This window comes from Alosa sapidissima, chromosome 7 (genome assembly GCF_018492685.1).
Source record: "Alosa sapidissima isolate fAloSap1 chromosome 7, fAloSap1.pri, whole genome shotgun sequence".
Taxonomy (NCBI): Eukaryota; Metazoa; Chordata; class Actinopteri; order Clupeiformes; family Clupeidae; genus Alosa; species Alosa sapidissima.
This window is the reverse complement of record NC_055963.1, coordinates 16,284,551-16,292,292: the sequence shown is the minus strand read 5'-3', so window position 1 is coordinate 16,292,292 and position 7,742 is coordinate 16,284,551. Positions and strand designations below refer to the sequence as shown.

Below are 7,742 nucleotides of genomic sequence, written 5' to 3'. Positions count from 1 at the left end.
TGGCATTCTGAGACGTTCTTTAATTCGGGACCATTATCGCTCGTTTCAATTTTCAGTTGGAATTGTTGTTTGCTTATTCAAAGTCTAAAGACAGTCCAAAGTAGCCTGGGCTATTCGAAGTGTCCGCTTATTGCACATCATTTTTTACGTCATTTTGAAGAGCCACTGCATAGCCTACCTGTGTGTGCTGGCGTGTTGTTGCAAAATCTGTGGAGTTATCTTGCACTCGCTTAAGTTTTTACCCGTGTAACCTACACTGATCCAGTTCTGCCAAAGCCCTGCTTCTATCCTCACTGGTAGCTTACAGTACAGTTTACCAATATATTTAACGATATCTTTTGCATTTCTTATTCAAACAACGAAAAATTATTTGGCACTGCACTTACTCATGCCTGTAGCAAGACACCTGCCAAGTTTGAAATCAGTCTGACAAACGGTCAGTGAGATATGCGTGCCACAGACACACAGACGCTTCTTGCTTTATAGATAGATGGGCCTATATTTAGCACAGCAACAACCATATCTACCATAGCAACCATCGCAGTAAAAGTAATGTAAATGTGACGTAAAATACCTGCCATTTGTCATGATGTGAGGATGTGCTCCATAACACAAAGCAAGGACTGAGGTGTCAAGGCCAGCATGCTTCAGCCTCTTCAGGAAGTAAACAAATGAGTGCCAGACAAGGACAAACAAGGCCTTTGTTTACATGCTGGCTGTCTTGTAGTTTGACACCACTCTCCTTTCTGTGAGTGTTCTGTTGGAGTCATATAATGAAATGCAACCCATACATCAGGATATCAGGAGCAAGGATCTGTGAAAACATAAGTAGAGGGGAGAAAAAAAAGGCATAAAGATATGTCAAGAAAACATTGCAGGACCATCCCTAAACACAGGGCCGTCGTCACCATAGACATTGAGGGGGACGTGTCCCCCCCAATATTCAAATATGACCAAAATGTCCCCCCCAATATATGGACATAGAAAAATAAAGACAGAAAAAAGCGTTATACTACAGTAGGCCTACAGGAAACCAACACGCACCACCATCTGAAATGTAATCAAACGTAAATAATGCAAAAATTAGTGACCTAGTGATGGTTCCAGAGTAGCCTACACCCCTGAGTGGTTTGTCCTGGTGGTTTTTCGTTAGTGACTATCAAAAGCTATTTATACAATTTACTGCACCCTATTGCGGTGAGGTAGGGCTGTCAACAATATCGCAGCTACCGGTACAATTTTCACAAAACTTGTTGGAAAGGTGTAGCACAGGCTAAGGAAATCCCATATATTTTTGGGGCCGATCAGACTCAAAGGGAACTTTGAAACATTTTCCATATTGTAGCCTATTCTCGGAATAATAGTGAAAGTGAAACATTTTATTTTAAATGATGAATTTGTGCAAGCCTGAGTCATTCATTTCCTTCACATGTCTTTCAACATAAATAATGTATTCATATGCTAGTAGTAATGCCAGAAATTGCCATTTATAGGCCTCTTAGAAATGGTTGTTGCATCTTGCATATTATTTAGATGCGCACTCAGTCGCGCATCCATGCAGGCAAAACGTAGGAATTAAATGTGGCGACGGCACACAAGTTGGAAAAAACTTTTACAATGCACTGGCGGTGATAGCCTACAGTTAATGTGAATCGCCAAAGAAAGGAATTTGCACCTCCATCACCTTCATCAATTAAAGGCTGTAGTAGGCCTAGTGTTTCTACATGTTGGCACAAAACATAATTTCTCTCAGAAGCCAGTCTATAATGCAGGGGGTAACATGAGGTGAGTCAGACAGAAGAGGGGCCTGTCTTAGTAGCCTATTCCTAAATCCTGTCCCTTTCAAACTACGTTAAAATTGTGTGATTAGCCAACAGCATAATAAAATCTAAATTAAAAGACAAAATCTTATTAGGCTATAGGTCCAAACCTATGAGTCTAAGCCTTAGTTTAAAACCTTTAGTTTACCTTTAGTGTAAGTAAAAAGTCAAAGAACCATATTCTGTGTAATATAGAGTTTAACAAAGATACTCTAGTTTGTAATTCCTTTTAAAGTATACATTTTGAAGACAAATGGAGTCATAATACAGGTCCAGGGATGGATTACTGAATGGGCTTACTGGGCCTTCTCCACCCTTCTCTTTTCACAAAACTCACCAGAAGTCATCATTTAAAGGGTAATTTTTTTTTAAAAATCTTCCGTGGGAGAATGCCTCAGGACCCGTCTATCTGAGGGGGAGGGGGGGCATCTGTGTCCAGGGGTTCATAATCCATCCATCCATCCATCCATGCCATGCCTATGTCAAAAGTTTGGAATACCTTAATAATTGACTGTTGTGATTTTTAATAATATTTTTTGCATGGTAGGAAATGTATTGAAATTCTATTTGGGGGTCTCTCAGACACCACCACAGATTTGGTCCCCCCCAATGTTGACATCATGACTACGGCCTTGCCTAAACAACACATCAGTGGGGTATACTACGAACATCGTTGAACATACCCAGGCTTTCTTCGGATAACCTAGATCGACAAATACGAAACTCGCAATCAAAGTTAAACGGTACCACAAAGCTCACTGACGACTCAATTTGTCAAGCCAGGTTTTCCTCTTTAGGTTCAATGCGCGTTTTCATAAAAAGGGCGTTCATCGCGTCATTTTACTCCCCACGTCAGAAAATGGATCATAGAACAAGAGCGCTGTATTTCACACAGGAGGAACAAGTGATTATAATGAACTCCTATGAGGAGATGAAGCACCAAATCACAGCGAGGGGCAACACGGTTGCTCACAATAAGGCTAGGGTGGCATGCTGGCAAAAAATAGCAGATCGCGTAAATTCGTAAGTGAAATTCCCTGCATATTGTCTGGAAAAGAAATAGGCCCATGCCACAGGCTGAATTGTTCGCCAGTAATCGTATTGTACTGATTTCAACGTGAAAAAAAAATGTCCAACCTGCTTAGTGGAAATATATTTCATTCTGTAATCTAATCAACCACCCAATGCAAAAATTGTATACCTTATGTTTGAGGGAATTAGGAGTGCGAGATGGTGGCTTAGTGGGTTAGTAAGCGCTTAGCACCCCAGCGACCGGGGTTCGTTTCTTGCGTGTTCGTTACAATTTTGTATGCGTTGCCTTTTCCCCCATCCAGATGTTGCGCCAGCACGTCATTGAGAACATGGATCCAAGTCAGGAACAAGCATAAGAACATAATTCAATGTGGTAAAGTCAATGTGAATTATGTCAGGTGATTGTTTCCAAGGACTTGCAATAGCAAGGCTCTAACGTTTAACCTGATGTTGATTACTGTAGCAAATAAAAAAAGGAACTCATCAAAGGCCACTGTGGACGCCACCGCCCTTCACTGTTTCGGAGGAGCTGGCCCTTGATAACAATGAATGGCGGCCGATGATGGCAGGGGTGGAAGGGGGGCACATCATCTGACCCCACTGCCTCATTCCCGGCAAATGCTTTTGTAATGGGTATGTATTGGCAATTAACATACATAATTGTGTTGGTCATGAAATATCACATCATTGCGTGTAAATTCAATTTGTGTAATTCACAGTAGAAGGTATGAACATCGTACTAGCGGAGCCGCTGTCAGTGGATGTATTCACTCTCGAAACCGAGGTAGCCTAACTGTCGGCAAAAATTGCCTCTAATATGTTCCCCTGATTCTTCAAGGACAGGGATGATGGACACACTGTCGGCCTGTGAGTCCAGGGCGACTATGGAGGTGATTCCTAATAATAAGTCTCAAACCGATAACATGACTTTGCAGAATACAAAATGCCTATTATGTCACTGACATAGCTGTTGGTTGTGTAAGGGGTGATGGACGACACGACACTATCCACCTTAATAGTGCCTCCACTTTGCACCTTAAAGAGCAATCCCAATGGGAAACTCAACCGAGCAGTGCTGTAGTTTCACATGACTCTTCCTTTTGATCATGTATTCTACAGAGGGGTGAGACCATAGATGAGCCCCCTACAGGACCTTCTCGTGGGACTGACAAGGTTTTGATCTAGGTTACTCCTTTTGTAAGGTGCGCCACCAGTTAATTATTATTTTAACCAATCATTTCTATAGGTCGGAACAGACACTGTAAGGGCGCTGTATAAGCGCAACCTTGAGCTGGACAACGCCAAAAAACTCCTGGAGATTAAGAAGCTCAAGCTAGAGATTCAGCTCCTCGAGAGGGTAGGCTATGATGTAGGACCTAGATTGACTTTGGTGAACCCAGACTGACCCTCTGAAATAATGTTCTTTTTCTACATTCACAGCAAATGCGCGAATAAGCAAATAAAGTCAAGAGTTGTGAACAAATGAATTTCTCTATTGTATTTCCTCAACACACACAAAACAAAGGGCTCCAACATCAACCAACGAAAAAGCACTAATTCCTTCCCTGAGGACACCTAAATTCTATTGAACATTCACCTGTAAAAACCTGTAAACTCTATTCAAAAAACTGGTTGGTGATCGCCTGTCTGACGGCCACTCCTGTGGGATGATCTACAGCAGCGGTCCCCAACCACCGGGCCGCGGACCGGTACCGGGCCGCGGGACATTCCTAACCGGGCCGTAGCCTACGACATGAGTTAAAAAAAAAATGCATGCAAACTAAACTAAATTTAATTCGCAATAATGTCACGTTTTTACATGGCATAGGCCTATATGCAGTTGTTTGATTGCACGCATGTTTGCATTTTGCAAGGTCTATTTTCTTACGTCTGTCTGTCCCGCCTTCAACACTTTTACATATTGCCTTCAGCGCTGCGCAGCCTCAGGTCAGCTCACTTCACTTGATCAGTTCTTGGCGAACGGTATGTCACACGAAGTTAGCTAAACTGCTAGAATGAGCAACAAAAAACAAGCATCTTTAGCAGGTCACTGGCCAGAGTGTTTGAGTTGAGAGCTGCCGCAGAGATTTCTTACAGAAAAAAAGCTGCACATTTTAGTGATGAGGACTGGGTGTCAAAACTCGCTTACCTGTGTGACATATTCGGATTGCTTAATGACCTCAACCGGTCACTCCAGGGGAGAATGACGACTGTCAGATAAAGTCGCTGCATTTAAAGCCAAGCTTGATTTGTGGGGACGACGAGTGGACCGGGGTGTATTTGATATGTTCCAAACAGTAGTGGGGGTTTTGGGAGAGACTGAGGCAGGGCCCTTTCTCTCGCAGCTGGTGCGGGATCACCTTGTTGCGCTTTCAAATGAGTTTGAGCGTTACTTCCCATCCTCCAAAGATCCACGGCAAACCAATGAGTGGGTCCGCAACCCATTTGTCAATATCCCAAATAGTCCTAACTTGTCAGCGCAGGAGGAAGAGCAGTTGATCGAAATTGAAAATGACAGTGTCTATAAGGAAACCTCTCTGGCGGGTTTTTGGATCAATAACAAAGCAGAATATCCCGAGATAGCCGTAAAAGCGCTGAAGACGTTGCTACCATTTCCCACCACGAGGCCGGGTTTTCGGCAATGACTGCAACTAAGACCAAATTGCGCAATCGACTGGACATTTCAAACACACTGAGGGTGTCACTGTCTTCCATCATTCCATAAGCAGGGCTCCCACTGATTATATTCGTAATGCACGTTTAGTTCCCATGTTTTGTTCCCATATTTCGTTAAGCATGTTCACACGTAGGCTATAGATGTACTTCAAGTTGTTCAATATTCATAGTTCATATTGTTAAATTTTCACTTCTTCAAGTTCACGTTTTTCACATGTTTAAGAGATTGTTACCTTCACTGTTCATACATAACTAGAGCTAGTTCTTTTCAAGTAATGCATGCACAACACATATGGAACATGGAACCCCCCCACCCCCTGCCGCCGGTCCGTGGAAAAAAAATAGGAATCAAACCGGTCCATGGTACATAAAAGGTTGGGGACCCCTGGTCTACAGTGATGGGCTCCACAACGTCATCAGCCACCAATGGCACATGAGGGGTTCTCTCCTTCCTAATGCTGGCAATGTTATGGAGCACCACACATGCAGTGATGATCTGGCTGGCTCTTTCCGGCTTCACCCTCAGACCCCGGAGGCAGTTGAAGCGGGACTTGAGTATCCCAAATGTCATTTCAATCCTCACCCTGCATGTGCTGAGGGCCCTGTTGAAGCGGCCCTCTGGCCGACTCTGTAGAGTCACGGAGTCATTAGGAACCGCATGCAGGCATATCCTCTGTCCCCTACAAGTAATCCATCGTAACGGCCTATTAAAGGGGGATAACACGGTGTGGTTAATGCGTTACTATACATTTAGAGTTAGTGCTCTTGTGTAATTGGCACACCTTGCTTGAACTGATGGCAAAGACTGGACTCCCGGAATATGCGCGAGTCGTGCACCGAGCCGGGCCATTTGGCATCCACACTTGTTACCATCAGCTGATGGTCACAAGTCATCTGCAAATGGCATTTGTTTTACATAGTCTGGAAATCATTAAGCACCAGTACAACGTTAGTACCTGTATGCATTTGCTAATCCCACATGAGCCAAATACTTTACCTGCACATTGATACTATGGGTTGACTTTCGGTTCACGAAATCAGCCTCATGCTCCCCTAAAGGTGCATTGATGGGGACATGGATGCAATCAATAACACCTATGAGTTTGGGGAATCCTAGTAATGGATTACAGAATTGTGGGACGTTAAAGAAACACGTGCAATACAACACACTACTTCCATGACCTTTAGCAAATAACTATTCCATGTGACAATAATTTGGACTATTCAAGCCCTACACATAAGTATGACATAACAGCATATATATATATAAGGATGAGAAAACAGCAGTCACTGATGCACTTATTCTTACTGTACTCTACCATTTTTAACTTGTCCTGAAATTGTTCAGAATTGCTTTGAAACGTAAACTGTTTACCATGTTGTTAGTCGCTTTGGTTACAAATGCGTCAGCCAAATGTAATGTAATGTAAGTAGATAATGCTTGAGGGACGAACCCCGCACGCACACATTCAAGACTGACGCTCTACCGCCACACATTTAGTGGTTTTGTATCACCTGAAAGTTGATAGAATCCTTCCTTCACGGTTTGAGGGGGCAGAAAACCAGGAAACACCACGAACACGTCTAATAATTTATTTATTATTTTATTTATTATTTATTGCAGCTACAACCTTTTGGATTGCACGGCACACCGTGTTTTTGCTTAGGTTTTCCGCATCACCAACTGCATGTAAATAAATATGTTCCCGTGGCAAAAAAACGCAGTGAAATAGACACACTGCGCAACAGTAAGCGCACGGCTTCTTTTTGTGGCATTACCTACATAAGGTCCAACAAGAGCGATCAAATAGCGAATACCCTCTGATGAGAACCTGTATCTCTCATAAAGTATATCCTCAGGCAATGCTAAAGGATCGGATCTGTCCCGAAACACCCCCTGTCTCCAGAGGGACCCTTGCACGATGCGTGCACCGAGATCCACGGGAATACCTACGAATGGTGACGCCATTGTCAGAGGAGGGGCTAGGAAGCTGCGCTTAGTGCTTTAAGTAGCCGATCTAATCCGAAATCTTAGCCGATAACCTGGTCCCGACCAGGGGGTCGTTTCTAGAAAAGTTAGCAACGACGTTGCTCAACCACCATGGTACAACGCAACTTGCGACTAAACAACGACACTGTTACACCTGTTTCCAGAAAGCATCGTACCTGTGTCGCAATTCGCTACCTCCGACGTTCGAACACCATAGTTCCAAC

At 43.4% G+C, this 7,742-nt stretch overlaps 1 pseudogene; it reads right to left on the bottom strand.

The window, feature by feature from the left end:
- Positions 1-2,684: 2,684 nt before the first annotated feature.
- On the bottom strand, positions 2,685-7,538 carry LOC121713320 (annotated as a pseudogene).
- Positions 7,539-7,742: the final 204 nt, after the last annotated feature.